Source organism: Sus scrofa, chromosome 14 (genome assembly GCF_054392235.1).
Source record: "Sus scrofa isolate SSC_HxYL_T2T_F1_AM1 chromosome 14, Sscrofa_HxYL_maternal_Yorkshire_Landrace_v2.0, whole genome shotgun sequence".
In the NCBI taxonomy this organism is placed as follows: domain Eukaryota; kingdom Metazoa; phylum Chordata; class Mammalia; order Artiodactyla; family Suidae; genus Sus; species Sus scrofa.
Window position 1 is genome coordinate 10,715,933 of NC_139396.1, and position 15,926 is coordinate 10,731,858.

Below are 15,926 nucleotides of genomic sequence, written 5' to 3' on the forward strand. Positions count from 1 at the left end.
TCTCTTTCTAGACGAGCAAATCCCAACCCAAAGAGTCCACACAGCCTAAGGTACTGTGGCCCAAAGGGCATGAATGTCCTTGGCCCACTTTGAGGATTCTGTGCTTAGGCTGGATCTCTGCAAACTCTTGTATGGGGATCCTATCTAAATGCATGGGTTTCACCGATGCAGTGTGACCGTGGGGCTCATCTCCCAAGAGATAGGGTTTAAGAAGAGATGGCCACAGAAGCTCCCAGGGAGAAGACAGGAAGACAACCCCAGAGAGCTTTGCAGCGAATGCAAATCCTCCATGACATTCCTGTCTTGGAGGGAGCTCCTGGGCCAGCTCTTCTGATGCTTCCTTCCCTCCCTCCTCTTCCCACCTGTCCCCTGCTGACTGAGCTGTTGTGCACAGAGACTCCCATCCTCCAACCGCTCCTAGTGTCTGTTGAGGAGGGTCCGCTTGGGTAGTCAGTAGCGCACGTGGGAGCAAAGAGGGTGGTTTCCCAAGGGGTGGCCTGCTTGAGGGTGGGGCCCGTCCTGGTGGCCTTTAGCATTCATTCCATGACAGCCCTGCTAAGGAATATGGGGACTCTTCAGCCATTGGGTGTGACCGCTCTGTGCTCTTGTGCACGCTGCAGACTCCTTGTGCCCTCCTCCATGTGGGTTCATGCCCGCATGGAGCTCAGGTCCGGAGCAGTGTTTCCACCACAGCTTTTAGCAGCACTGTGGATCAGGCTGCTGGGAGACTTGAGGGACTGTGGGGCCTATGGAGGCAGGGGGCTAAAGTGTGTGAGTGATTAAAATGGGTGGCATTCCAGTGTGCCTGCCGTTCCAAACCATAGGAAAGCTCGAAGGAAGAATTTCCAATTTGAAAACCCTCATGGGGTTCACAAGAAGTAGCTCAGGGCTCGGGAAAAGGAGTGAAGATGTACCATCCAGGCTGCTAGTTTCACTGGTGTCTTCCTTTTTCACATCCCAATGTCAGTCAGCACTTCTGTTCAAAGGGCATGCTTGGGTCTCTGTTGGGGGCAGCCTTGCTGAATGTAGTGCTGACCACCTAGTTGTAGTCGGATGTAAATCGTGATGGATTTGCAAGCCTAGGGGGGATTGGTACAAGGCCACCTGGTTGTCGGGAATCTGGTAATCCATCAAAGGTGAGGGTTGGTTGGGTTTTGTCTATGGATATGTGTGTAAGGGGAGATCATGCCTGTGTTTGGGTGAGCGTTTGTCTTTGGAGGGTGCTGAGATGTAACAGAGGCATAGTCCAGGAGCTGGCGTTTAGGTGTTTGTAAGTTGGTGTTCAGGGGCCTATTTTTCATGGATGTTTTCCGCCATGAAGTTGGGGATTGTGTGTCTCCTGGTGGACTTGGTAGGATTATCTGCCTAGGCCTCAGGGCGATGTTAGGGAAGTCCAGGGGCCGATCTGTGTATTTGTACCTTTGGGGCCTGTAGTGAAACTTCGTGGTTGGGACTTGACCCCAGCCAAAATTGAGAGTGGGACTGGAATCTACCTTGCCCTCAGCTTGGCACCTGAATCCAGGATCCCAGGTTCAGAGAGGATTCGAGCGCACAGACTTCTTCTTTTTGGTGGCATCTGCCCCATATGGAGTTTCCCCGTCCACGGACGGACTGCCACAGCAGCAATCGGGAACACTGCAGTGAACACTCAGAATCCTTAGCCTTCCGTGCCACAAAGGAACGCCTCGACCTGCTCAAACCCACTGTCTTTGCACTGTCAGACACCTCACCAGGTGTCAGGATTTGATGAAGCTCTGGTTCTTCTGCTTCGTGGCAGGAAGAGTTTGGCAGGAAGCGAAGCCCCAGGTAAAGAGTGAGTTTAGGAGCATAAGACCCTGGAGGGAGATACACGTAAGCTGGCCAGGGAGCAGAGCAGCCCCAAGAACCAAGAGAGCTACATTTCTAGAGTCCAAGGCCCAATGGGGAGGGGAGAAGACTGCCTTCTTCCTCATTGGAGGGTGGATATCAAGGCTTCCATCTCCAGCTCCTCCTTGTGCCCTATATGGATGGTGTGCCTTGGGCTGTCACAGTGCTTGCACAAATCGGTGTGTATTCCCAGGCGTTTGGTCGTATATCAACTGGGGTAATTCATCTCAGGTTTCCATCTACTGTCCTCTTTTACCTAGGCGTGTCCCCTCTCCCCTGTGTTTCTGTCTGGGTGAGGTGCAGAAATGCTCCTTGTCCAGGACTCTTCTCTCCTTGACCTCATGCAGCAGGACTCGATCTCCACATCTGTTGTCTTGTGCTTGAACTCTTGGGGGTTGTGTCTTGAGCGTGTCTGGCACTTGGATGCATCTGGTCTTCCTTCAAGTCGGGTAAGTCATGGCTGGGTTCCTTTTCTTGAGTGATCATCAGCTTTAGACCATTTCGAAGACCCCTTGAAAGCTTGTCTTTAACCCATCCCCCGTGGGCGGTTTCTGCTCTTTAAGGATCCTCCTCTGCCCTTCCCTTTAGGATGATTATTTGTGTGTTCATGGCCTGTCATATGGCTCTTTGCTTTTTTGTGTGTAGCACATGTTCCAGAGCCGTGCATGTGTCTTTTGATGTGTAGAGGGCGAGTCGGCCTATCTTCTGGGACAGGTGAATGCTATATAGGTCGGGGTGCCGTATTGGTATGCTTCTGGATTCTGCATGCTGGAAGAGTGCATGCCCTTGGATGGAGCCTTGGGGAGTGTGGGTTTATGGATATGCCGAGAGTGTGTTATATGCGTGTTTGGAGGAAAGGACGTAGGGTGCTAGGTTTGCACTTGTGTCGTGTACTGAGTAATTGCGGGTCTGCTTGGGTGTTTTGGAGAGTTGTGTGTAGAATGCGTTTGAGTGTGTATTCCAGGGGCATGGGCATTTGGAGGCATATTCGCTGGGGCTATGCCCTTGTAGTTTTCAGGAGGGACATGTTAGGCTTATATATGTGGGGACGTGGGGAAGTGTGTGTCTGCTGGAGAGATGAGGTTCTGTGTTTCTACAGGGGCGTGGGAGACGTGCATTTCTTGGTGTGAGAAATATGTGCTGGGGTTATGTGTTACGAGTTTGCAGATGGATGAGCTGGGTCCTAGGATCATTGGATATGTGGAAGTCATTTCCTGTGTGGTTTGCTGGCGATAGGTCCATGTGTCCTACGTGTGTCTACTCGTTTGTGTGTCTATCACCAGGTGCATGAATGACCAGGTTGTGTTCCTATGGTATGGAGGTGTTGGGAGTGTGCCACGTTGCTTCTTGGCAGAATGCCGAGGTGTTTCTACAGGTCCTAGGTACGAAGAGATGGTGTGTCCACATTGAGGGTGAGGGCTGAAATGCATATGCAGTTGACACCCACACAGGTGCAGTGTCCTGGCAGGGCGGTTGTCTTCTGGAGAGGTGGCACCATGTGTAGTGTTTGGGGCATCTGTATGTTCAAGGGTTGGGAATATTTGTCTGTGTGTGTCCATAGGTGTTTGAGACGTGTACATGTGTATTAGTACGTGTAGGCGGATTGTGGCTGTGTGTGTATTTGAGGTCCTGGGGCTTCTGTAGTATGTATTTGGAGGGATGTCAGAGGTAGGTGTGTGTGTTTGGAAACAAAGAAATCTCATAGGCGATGTGTGTGTGTTCTGGAATCCTGGCCTAGAAGTACTGTAGGGCTGTGGCCTTGCCCATGGGCTGTGCGTGAGATGACTGTGTAGGAGCTGGTGGTAGTGAGCCTGTATACGAAGTAGTCATTGTGTACCACTGGTCGGTGTTTGTGTTCAGGCCCCTGTTGGGTATGTGCATGTGAAGACCTCAGGTGGTCTAGTTTTGTTTGTGGGGAAGTGGGTGGAGTGGGGGGTTGGCCTTTTCTTGTCTTTTCAGGGCAGACCCATGGCATTTGGAAATGCCCTGGCTATGGTGGAATTGGCGCTGCAGCTGCAGCTGCCAGCCACGGCCACAGCAAGGCCAGATCCGAGCTGCATCTGGGACCTGCTCCATATCTGAAGGCAATCCTGGATCCAGGGATTGCACGTGCCTTTTCTCCTATACGGGTCAGGTTCATTCCAGTGTAGCCCCGACGGGAATGCCTGCTGGAAGTTTTTTCCTCACAACGTCATTTTCAGTTCTTGGCATCAGCCCAGTCATCTTTTCTAGGTCATCGGAGTTTAGTCTTGGCAGATTGTACTTTGCTAGGAAGGTGTCCATTTCGTCTAGGAAGTCTGTTTTCTTGGCATAGAGTTGCTTTTAGTAGTCTCTTCTGATCCTCTGTATTCTGGGATGTCCATTGGAAGCTGGTGTGCATTTTGATGGTTATTGATTTGAGTCCACTCTTTTTTCCCTGATGAGTCTGGCTAAGGGTTTATCCATATGGTGGATGTATTCAAAGAAGCAGTTGTAGCTGCATTGATCTTTCCGATGGTTTTCTTCGCTGCTCTTTCCTTTCTGCTCTGATCATTAGGATGTCTTTCCTTGTGTTTGTCTTTCTCTGGTTGCTTTGGGCATAAGGCCAGGTTGTTTGTTGGTGGTTTTCCTTGTTGGCTGAGGTAGGCTTGTATTGCTGGAAACGTCCCTCTTCGATCTGCCTTTGCTGCATCCCATAGGCTTTGGATTGTTATGTCTTTGGTGTCACTTGCTTCTTGGGATCTTCAGATTTCCTCTTTGGTTTCTCCAGCACTCCCTTGGTTGTTGAGTAGCATGTTGTCGAGTTTCCGGGCGTTGGTGTTTGTTGCCATTGTTTTCTTGGTGGTTGATTTCGAGCCTCATAGCGTTGGGTTCATACAAGCTGTGGGATAGGATTTCCATTTCCTTCCATGTACAGTGGCTTGCTTGGTGACGCAGCATGTGATCTGTCCTAGGGAATGTCAGGTGTGCCCTTGAGAGGAGTGTGTATCCTGCTTCATTGGGATGGAAAGCGCTCTACCTATGGAGGAAGTGCCCTGTGGTCCAATGCAATATTGAAGGCCTGGGTTCCCTTGTTGATTTTATGTCTGGAGGACCCGTGCGTTGATGGGAGTCGGGTGGGAAGGCCCCCTGCTCTGACTGTGTTAGTGTCCATTTCTCCTTTTACGGTTGTAGCAGTTGCCTTCTACATTGCGGGGATCCTGTATTGGGTGCATATAGGTTTCCAATTCCCATCTCCTCTCCTTGGATTGATCCTTGACCGTTACGTAATGACCTTCGTTGTGTCTTATTAATATGCTTTATTTGAAGGTCTCTTTTGTGTGATGGGGGTGTTTCTACTCCGTCTCTCTTTTAATTCCCACGCACGAGGAATATTTTCTTGCATCCTCTCACTTTCAATTTGTATATGTCCCTCAAACTGAAGGGGGTCTCTTGAAGACAGCAGGTCTACCTATCTGTCTATCCCTCTACCTATCTGGATCGAGATCGAGATGGAGATCGAGATGGAGAACGAGACGGAGCTCTCGATCTCGACCCAGAGAGAAGGAGATGCGTCTTCTTTTTGTATGCATGCAGCCAGTCGATGTCTTTCGGTTGGGGCATTTTGTGCATTTGCATTGAAGGTGCTTCTTGATCTGTATGTTCTTATGGCCATGTTATTAGCTGTGTCAGATTGGGTTTTGTTGGTCTTTTCCCGTCCTCCCTTGTTCTCTGCTCTTGTGGTTTGATGACTGCCTCTAGTGGGGTGTTTGTTGGGTGTTTTTTGATTGTTATTTCCCCGAGACAATTTTTTCCACTGCCCAGCATTGTGACCCAGTTCCCCATACATGTGTAATTCGTCTTTGTGCCATTATCATGCTCCATCATAAGTGATTCGACCTCGTCCTCAGTGCTACACAGCAGGATCTCCTTGCTAATCCCTTCCAAAAGCAGTCGTTTGCATCCAATAACCCCAAGCTCCCCATCCATCCCACTCCCTCCCCTCGCTCTAGGCAACCACAAGTCTATTCTCCAAGTGCATGAGTTCCTTTAGGTGGAAAGGTTCCTTTGGGCTGTATATGAGACTCCTCATATGAGTGATGTCGTATGGTAGTCGTCCTTCTCTTTCGGACTTCCTTCACTCAGGATGAGAGGGTCTCGTTCCACCCATGTTGCTGCAGATGGCATTAGGGTGCTCTGTTTTATGGCGCAGGAGTATTCCATTGTGTGTATATACCGCTTCCTCTTTGGCTCTTAATTTTTATTTCCCCGATACAATCTTGTTTTCTACTGTACAACGTGGTGACCCAGTTACACATACCTGTAGGCATTCTATGTTCTCACATTATCATGCTCCGTCAAACATGACTAGACAATGTACCCAGCGCTACACAGCAGGATCTCATTGCTAATCCATTCCCAAGGCCATAGTGGGCAGGCATTAACCCCAAGCTCCCCATCCACCCCACTCCCTCCCCCTCCCCTCCCCCTTGGCCACCACAAGTCTATTCTGCAAGTCCATGAGTTGCTTTTCTGTGGAAAGGTTCATTTGTGCCGTATATTAGATTCCAGATATAAGTGTGTGGTATCTTCTTCTGGAATGGATCCCTTAACCGTGAACTAGTGTCCTTCTTTGCCTTTCTTGATGGCCTTCATTTTAAAGGCGATTTTGTTGGATATGAGCAGCGCTACTCCTGATCTCCTGTCTTGTCCATTGGCATGAAATATCTTTTCACATCCCCTCCCTTTCAATCTATGCGTGTCCTTTGCCCTCGGGTGAGCTTGTCTAGGCAGCAGATTGAAGGATTTTGCTTTGGTACCCAATCTGGCCCTCTGTGTCTTTTGATGGCAGCATTCGGTCCCAGAACAATTCAGGTGGTCATTGATAGATGTTTCTTGATTGCCATTTGAAGCCTTGTTTTCCCGTTGAGTCTATGTTTCTCTTTTCTTCTTTCTTTTCCATTGAGTGAATGGGTTCCGTTGATTCTCTGCTGGAGTCCTTTCCTTTTCCGATTTTTGAATGTAGTGTTGGCCTTTGGATTGGGGCTGCCCTGCTTTGTTACTATGTTAACCCCTTCGTATGTCTGCTCACTTTAGCCTGACCGTTACATAGGACCAAACGCGTCATTGAAACAAGACAAAGGATCTACATTTCCTTCCATTCCTCGCCCTCATTGTATGATTTGATGTAGTTTATTTCATTTTATGTTTTTGACATCTTCATGGTTAGATCTGTACGCTGGCTTCTCTAAGTCACTGCTTTCCAATGGTTTTTTTCTTTTTTCTTTTTTTTTAATTGGAGGACCCTTTGAGTATTTCTTTCAGAATGGGTTTTGTATTGCAGTACTCTTTCAGTGTTGGTTTGTTGGAGAAATTCTTGATTTCCCCTTCGATTTGAAATGATAGTCTTGCTGGATAGGGTATTTGGAGGAGGCAGATTATTTGTTCTTTCTTTCAATGGGTCTCATCACCCCCTTCTGGCCTGTAGTGTTTCTGTAGAGCAAACTGCTGATAACCTTATTGGGGTTCCCTCATCATGAACGCCTTGCTTTTCTCTTGCTGCCTTTGGCCTCCTCTCTTTCTGTTTCACTTTGGCCATATTTATCAGAAGAGGTCTTGCTGCGTGCCTGTTTGGGTTCAAGTTGTTTGGGGCTCTCTGTCCTTCCCGTATCTTGCTATCACTCTCCTGTAGTTGTTGCTTTAAAACCTCGATTGCAAGACTTCCTGTTGTGGTGCCCTGGAAACTGGCAATGGCCCCTGCCCCTCTCCCCCACCCACAAGGACCAGACCCTCCCTTTGGCTGATGACATGAGGAGATTTCCCACCAGATGGCCCGGCCCTGAGCTCACTAACTCTAGGAAGTCCCAGCCACTCTGTTTCTAAACCCAACTGACCCCCTGAGCAAGACCGGCTACCTCCAACAGGCCTGGGTATGGGCATCTTCTGAAAAGGCTCAACCAAGACCTTGAGAGAACACCAGATGTCTAAAGGAATGAGAAAGGAAGAGGGTCCCGGTTAGGGGTGTGCTGGTGCAGCCCAGGGCCTTGCCAGAGCTGAGGTCTGCAGGGGCTTGAGCTGGCCAGGCTCCACTCCCACACCAGCTCTCTTGGGCCCTGTTGGTACCTATGTCCCTTCTCGGCCTTGGACAGTGCCTTCTTCTGGACCTCCAGGGGTTCTCCAGGCTCAGAGTCCCATCTGCTGATAGATTGAAACCTGTGATTGTCCTGAGGGTCAGTCAGGAGCTTCCTCCATCAGGACGCCCGTGCCTGCCTGCATGGCTTACACAGGCTCATCAGCCATGGGATGCCAGGCTTTGGAACTTCCCAGAAGTACAACTGAGTGACCGTGCATGGCAGAGACTCCTCTGACCTAGCTCTGTTGCTTGCAGCCTAAGTCCCCTGTCCTCCGGAGGGAGGTCCCAGGGGGGTGCCCTCATCTGTGACCTCCCTTTTTCAGGGTGTCTCATGGGGATGGCCCGCTGGGGCTTAGACGGCTGACACGCCCCCTACCCCAGCATCTTCACCAATATCACCTGCTTCTCCCATGGGACCGATGAGATCCAGAAGCACATGCCTCTCCCTGAGCCCACGGTCCCTCCACCTCACACCCAGGTCCCATCGCAGTCTCTGCAGGCTGCTGGCTCTCCTGGGCCTGGCACAGGCTTTGTGCCCCCAGAGACTGGCCCCTGCTGCTGTCCATGCTCGAGGTCCTGCAGCAGGCCTGGTGCAGACCCCCCGAGCTCCTGTGCTCCTGTCTCTGCCTCAGACTCCAGTCTCCATTCGGCAAACAGCCACTCCTCCCCCACCAGATCCATCAGCTTTCCAGGGCACCATCTTGGCCTCCCTGTGCAACAGTGGCCACCCCACAAACCAAGCCTGCAATCTCCAATAACCAAAGGAAATCAACTCATCGTTTGGTGCCCAGCCTTCTGAGATCCCGGTATAAACCAGCTGGGTTGGCCCTGAGGCCTCTCTCCTTGGATTCCAGATGCCCATCTCCGTCCTGCGCCCTCACATCAGCTCCCTTGTGGGACTCAGGGTCTAAATTTGCCCTTTCTTTAGGGGCACCCATCCTATTGTATTAGGGGCCACCTTAGTGACCTGATTTCAGCTCTTTCTGTACAAACTCTGCTGCAGGGCTTGCTCTGGTGTTGCCCTGGAACTGAACCCGAGAAGGAACCATGAGTGTTCAGGTTCGATCCCTGGCCTCGCTCAGGAAGGGAAGGATCCAATGTGGCCATGAGCTGTGGTGTAGGTCTCAGACCCGGCCTGGATGTGGCATTGTGGTGGCTGTGGTGTAGGCCAGCTGCCAAAGCTCCGATCGATCGATGGATCGTTCGGATGCCAAGCCTGGGAACTTCCATATGCCGCCCCAGCAGCCCCATCCAAACAAACAAACGTAGGCAATGGAAAGACAAAGAAAAGCCTGCTCCACCTAAGGTCATGTTCGGAGGTCCTGGGGGAGAAGCCTTCCACATATGAACTTCGGGTAATAGAGTTGTAGCCCCTATTGGCAGGTGTCTCCAGTGCCAGGGATGAAGGGTCTCTTGGAAAGTAAAGGAACATCAGTCCTGGGGTTGGGATGAAGGAGGATCGACTCCCCAAAGTGAGGGGGGGACGTTTCCAGAGTGCAGGGCACTCGAGCCGGATCAGAGCCCATGACCAAAGGCCGTGAGGCCGGGGGTTCCAGCCCATGTCATATAAGCCTCATGAAGGAACGGAGTCTAGGCGACAGAGAGGGAAGCTGAGAGAGGAGCTCCAGCGCCAGGCTGTGAGATGAGGTCCAGGCCTCACAGCACTCTGCTCCTACATTGGATTCCCAGCACCCTCTTTCATCATGCCCACGGCCCCGCTCTCCATAGCCTGAAGGGGAACAACTCACTGCCCACCTTTCTGGCCCCCACCCCCACATGAACACCTGCCTTCGGTCCAAGGGCCCCAGCCAGCCTGGCCCAAGGGGTCCACACCTCCAGCACTTGGAGCCTGATGTCTCCTTTTCAGCTTAGCTGGCTCAGGCCAACCCGAGGGAGTTCCTGGAAGCAGTGTTGTTGAAATCCTTCCTGCCCTCTGCCTGACCCAGTGATCTCATGTAGCCAGCAGGATCCCGGGAAGCCTCACAGTGGACCCAGACTTCAGGACTCACAGTGCTGTGGTGGGTGACCCATGTCTTCCTATCGTTTGCCCATTTTCTGGTGGAATAGGTCCCGCTGTTATGATCGTGTCTTGGCAGTGACTTATTCCCTCGAGACACCAGACTTGGGTCAGATATGTGGTTGGCAGGTAGTTTCTTCAAACCTGTAGCTTCTTTTCAGCTAGGAAAATGTTTCCATGTGATGAGGTCCGTTTTCTGTCTGGGGTAGGGTTTTGGCTGTCATGGGGAAGAACGCTTATCTTTTCATTGTTGCTGATGTTGTTGTTGCCTATTCCAGCGGTATTGATGTACTTATCTTCATTTTGATTGAAAGGACAGTGAGGTACCATGTTGTGCTATTTCCTGCTGTGTCGCAAAGTGATTCGGTCATACATACACACACACCCCTTCTCCCTCAGATTCTATGCCCATATCGACTATCACTAACTGTGGGCTAGAGTTCCCTGGGCTCTACCACAGGTTCCTGTTGGCCGGTCATTCCATGTACTCCGTGTGCAGAAGCCAGTCCCAAACCCCCAGTCCCTCCTGCTGTGGACTTGGCTCCTTTGGGACCCATCCTGTTTTCCAAGGCTGGGAGTCTGTTTCTGTTCCGTGCACATGTTCATTTGTGTCCTCTCTTTCGGTTACACTTAGAAGTGGTATCATACGATGTTTGTCTTTCCCTGTCTACCTTCACTTAGGATGAAAATTTCCAGGTCCATCCTTGCTGCTGCAGCGTTCATGATTCCATTCTCTTGTATGATTGTGTGATGTCCCCCCGTACATATGAACCTCATCTTCTTTATCCATGCCTCGGCCGATGGACATTTAGCTTGCTCCCTTGTCTTGGCTATTGGAAATGGTGCTTCAGTGGACATTGGGGTGCATGTATGTTTTGAAGGGCCTTTCTTTCCTTTTGATGAAGTCCAACTTTCTGTTCTTTCCTTCCCTTTTGGGATAATGTTTTTCTTGTCATGTGGAAGACCCCTTTGCCAAGCCCGAGGACCCAGAGGTTTGCTCCAATTGTTTTTTCTTAGGTGTGGTAAAGGTTGCATCGTTTGTATTTATACACATTTTACATTTGCACTGAATGTTCCATGATGAGTTCATTTTCCTATGGGATAGAAACCCTATCCCTATACCATTCTACTGCCCTTGAGCTTCCGTATTAGAACATCCCAGGTTGGTGTATTGCTATGGATCTATTTCTGCATTCTCTATCTGTACACTGAACTCTGTCTGCCTCTTTCCCTCCAGCAATGCCAAGCTGCCCTCCATAGATCGTTCTCATAAGCCGAATCACCTCCCACATTAATGTACTTTCTCGAAATTATGTTTGATGTTCTGGCTCCTTTATCTTTTCTTTATCCATTTTAGAATAATTTCATCCATGTGGGCCAAAAAAAAAAATAAAAAAAAACTTCTCTTGGAATTTGGCCATATTCTGTGTTGAGTCTTCCCATCCATGTGTATGATACGTGTCCGCATTGTTGTAGGTCTTCTTTCGTTTTATCATACAGATGCTCTATCCCAAATATGTATCCCCGGATTTCCCATTGTGGCTCAGTTTGTGACAAACCTGAAAGAGTGTCCAGGAGGATGTGGGTTCAATCCCTGACCTGGCTCAGTGGGATGAGGGTCCAGTGGTGCCACCAGCGGCAGTGTGGCTTGGACCTGGTGTTGGTGGGGCTTTGCTGTAGGCTGGTAGCTGTAGCTCCAGGTTGACCCCCTTGCCTGGACCTTGCATATGCCGTGGCTGCAGCCATAGAATGACCGATGGAACCAAATGCTTCAAGGTTTTGGCAAGTCTTGTGTATTGCATGGTGTTTTTCATTTTGGTGCCATGTTCTTTTGTGGGATTTACACACATGATGAAGGTGTTTGTGTCGACCTTGTATACTGAGACTTTGATAAAGTGACCTCCATCTCTTCCGTGTGCCTTGGAGATTCGGTGGGCCTTCCCGTGGAGGTAGCCATGCTATCCATGAGCATGGAGAATTATGTTTGTGCCTGTCTCATCTGTAGGACTTTCTTTGTTTTTCCTGCCATGCTGCCCTGGATCGTAGCTACAGTACTAAGTAGAAAAGGAGAAATGAGAAAGAACTTTCTGACCTGTTTTGGATGGAGGAGGAAGACGTTCATTCTTTCACCATCACGCAGGAGGCTTGGTGTAGCTTTTTGTCAAGATGTTCTTACGGGGTTCAAGGAGTGTCCTTCTCTTCCTAGACTTCTGAGCGTTTCTTACATGAATGGGCGTGGCACATGTTCTGCAAGCGCCATTGTGACCATGTAGGATTTCCTCTGTAATGTCTTCATGCAGCCTATAACATTGATGGTTGTGCATAGTAAGCCAAGCTAGTGTTCCTTGGCTAGAGTCCCTCTGAACATAAGGTATTGTCATGAGCTTCTTTGTTCCTGCGTTTGCTGTATTTTGCGATTTGTATTTTCTCAATGTCTTGTGTGAAAACGTAGGTTGTTGATGGGCAACCTGGCATCTTCTGTATTCTGTAAGCATTTCGTGCCATTTGTTTCGCTCTTAACACCAGTTTGTCTGGATCCTACTACCTGTTAGGTACTGCACGTTCCTTTGCCTACCGTTCTATATATTTTCCAAGTTCTCCTGGAGAGTCCTCTTTGAGCATGGAGTCGTTCGAAGGGTGCATCTCCATGTTCACATATCTGGAGGCTTCCTTTCTTCTCATTCTCGTTGTTCTGCAATGGACAGCATATGCTTTGGACCCAGTGGAGTGAAATGCAGTGGCTCTTTGTTTCCTTATCGTAGAGGTTCTCCAAACATCCCAGGCAGGAACGGCTCCAATATGACTGTGACAGAGGAGTTCTCTGCCTATTTCCCTTACACTGTAACCATAAGGGGATTACCTGAACATGGAAATGCCAGGCTTCTGAAGATGTGTCTGACAGGGCCAGTTCACAGCCACCCCTGCCCATTGTTGTCTGGATCAGCTTACAAGTGGAGAGAGAGCCAGGGTCCAGGAGGGGGCCCAGATGCAGCGCTCTGCTGCTTTCTATGGCCGTGGTCCCATGTGGGCATTGGCTACCACCAGAAGGCTGACATGCAGGAGCCGGGTGCAGTCCCTGGCAGGGGGATCAGCACTCCCAGTGGGCAAAGCTCCAGCCTCTCTCCTACTGCCCAGGGCAATTCTGAGCTGTGGGCGCTGCCACCAGGCTCTGAAGGCCGATGACAGAGGCACCAGGAGGCACTCCCCAGCTCTGTCAGCCACAGTCCCTGGCTGTTGGCAGGGACTGTGATGGCCCAAGGAAGAAGGCCCACCTCCCAGCTGCAGGGAGGTGGTCTTGAGCAAGTCAGAACTGCCCTTTCTCGACTTCAGCAAGCAACATTTCCATCCCTGCCTGTTGCTTCCTCCCAACCCATGCGGTTGCCAGTCTTTCTTTGTCAAACCTCTTCCAAAGCACTTCGTGAAAGGAAGGGCATCCTTACCCTGACTGACTGAGAAGCACCTCTTGGAAATAAGCAAGTTTCCCCTCACCCAAGACTCTTAGCTCCTTCCAAGGACCATCCTTGCTCTCTCCTGCATGCTGCTGAGTAGCAAAATGTTGGGGACCCAGAACTCCTCCAATGAGTGGTATGCTAGCACTAGCTTCTGTGACAACAGGAAGCTCCTCCCCCCCAGGCAGAGGCAGTCAGGAGACCGTAGGTGATGGCTCTGTGCTCTGTGCCCCCTTTCAAGCCCTTTGCATCCCTGCCATCTGAGGAAGGAAGGCAGTGCCTGGGAAATCACCCTGGTAACAGATGCGTCACTTGGCCTGTCTGGCAAGAGGTCACCTGTGAGCCAGAGGGCCCGAATCCCCTCTGGAACACACTGCTGCATCCCCACCACCCAAACAGGCCCTTCCAATAAGGCACGATGGCCTGGCCGTTGGAATGGCTGGACACTGAAGGTGTGCTGTCTGTGACTGGGACACAAGGGACTCGGTGCCTTGGTCTTGGAGACACATGGCATTGGAAAGGCAGAACCCAGGCCAGGGGCCCCACATCCTAAGTCAAATGGGTTTCCTCAGCCAATGGTTTGATTCCGCCTTGAGGGGTTTGGAGATGAGCCTTTCCCTGGTATCAGAGGGTCAGCTTCCCCTTGGTGTCTGTCATAGACAAAGAGTGTCCAGCCACTGTCTCTGTCTCACACAAGCTGCACCAATCCAGCCCCTGAGATTGGGAAGCTCCTTCACCCACCCTGGGCATGGCGGCCATTTTTGTGATGCAGTGAATGTGCCATCCATTAATCCACTGTTTCCTTGTTGGATGGAGTGATGCATGGATAGATGGAGTCTCTGATTGGCATTGGAGGGCCCCACCTGCAGCATAGGGAAGTTCCCCGACTCGGGGTCGAATCAGAGCTGGCATTGCTGTTCTACGCTACAGCCACAGCAATGCCAGATCCAAGCCACATCCGTAGCCCACACCACAGCTCAAGGCAATGCTGGATTGCTTAACCCACTGCACAAGGCCAGGGCTCAAACCCACGTACTCATGGATAGCAGTCAGATTCTTCATCTTCTGAGCCATAATGGGAACTCCCTAAAATACTATTTGGTGATGGTCCGTACATCTTTCCTTTCTGCAAATTCTATTGCATTCTTTTCTTTTCCATTTTGAGTCAGCTGCATTGGGGCCTGTGGGCTGTTCCAGGCCAGGGGTCGAGTCCAAGCTGCACCTGCTGGCCTATGGCACAGCCACAGCAATACAGGATCTGAGGCATGTCTCATACCTACACCACAGCTGACGGCAATGCCAGAACCTTAGCCCAGTAAGCCATGCCATGTCTCATCCCCGCGTCCCCATGGATCCTAATCAGTGTCCTTAGAGCCGAGCCACACGAACTCCTGCTCTTTCACGTTTTAATGGATTGAAAAGCATGAGTGAATGGCTCACTTTAAGTGTGCCTGCACTTGGCATTAATCCTAGATTTTTGGCGTTTGGGGCATTTTGCTTTTTCTTTTTTTTGTTTGCTTGCTTTTTATTTTGTAAGTGTTGGCTGCCCCTGTGGCACACAGACGTTCCCAGGGACAACCCAAGATCCTTAACCCTCCTCACCCCAATCGAAAACTTATCCCTGATCACGTAAAGTCCCAGGTCTTCTTGTATCAAAAGCTCCCTGGGGCAGATGCCAGTGGGCTGGTGAGGTTGGGACCACTGAGCTTCACATGATGGAACCTCCCCCCAAGCCAATCACAGGTCATGAGATTACAGTCACTCCCTCCCTCCTTTGTTTTGTCCTCACCGGGACTGAGAGGCCGCTGCCTCCACCATTTAGCACATGGCAATAATCCCACCAAGACGATAGGATGGTCCCCCACCCACAAGGCACTGAAGCAGAAAGTCCTGTCCCTACAGCCAAGCCTTTCCCTCTCTGGACTGGCCGCCCTCACGGGACACCCTGGAGGAGTGGAGAATCACCTCAGCCTGTCATCTCGCCACTTCAGAGAGGCAGAGAGAAACTCTCTAGAGGTAAGGGCTGCCTCCAGCCTCCATTCTCACGACTGGTGAGTGTCCAGAGGGCTGAATGGCACAAAAGCAGCTCTCCATCCCCAGAGTGTTCCGGGATGCAGAGCATGGAACTGATGCCCCAGAAGCCCCCTAGCCCAGCAGGCTGGAGAGACAGGGATGATGAGGCTGTCCCTGGGGCTAGTGAGAGCTGTGTACTCCCAGGAGCAGCCTGGGCATCCTTGTCTCTGTGGAGGAAAGACTTAGTCCTTCACCTGTGGATCCAGACTGCCTGGGATCTCACACATGCTTCGTTCCTCTCAGATCCCCTCTCTGTCCTCAGACGACCCATCTCTGAGGACACAGGCACATGCAAGACGACAGTGGACCAAGTGCATTTCACAACAGAAGGATTTTATCCATGTTTTACATCCCCCATCGCAAAGGAGCTACTGTGCCCACCCACACACACCCAGACCCAAGTCCCCACCACCTAACCCCACCCACCCAC

General features: G+C 50.8%; 1 long non-coding RNA gene across 1 annotated transcript in view; it reads left to right on the forward strand.

Annotated features, from left to right (window-relative positions):
* Positions 1–15,926, forward strand: part of LOC146396298 (uncharacterized) — a 35,261-nt gene that overhangs the window by 3,871 nt on the left and 15,464 nt on the right. The gene's annotated exons all lie outside the window — the stretch shown is intronic.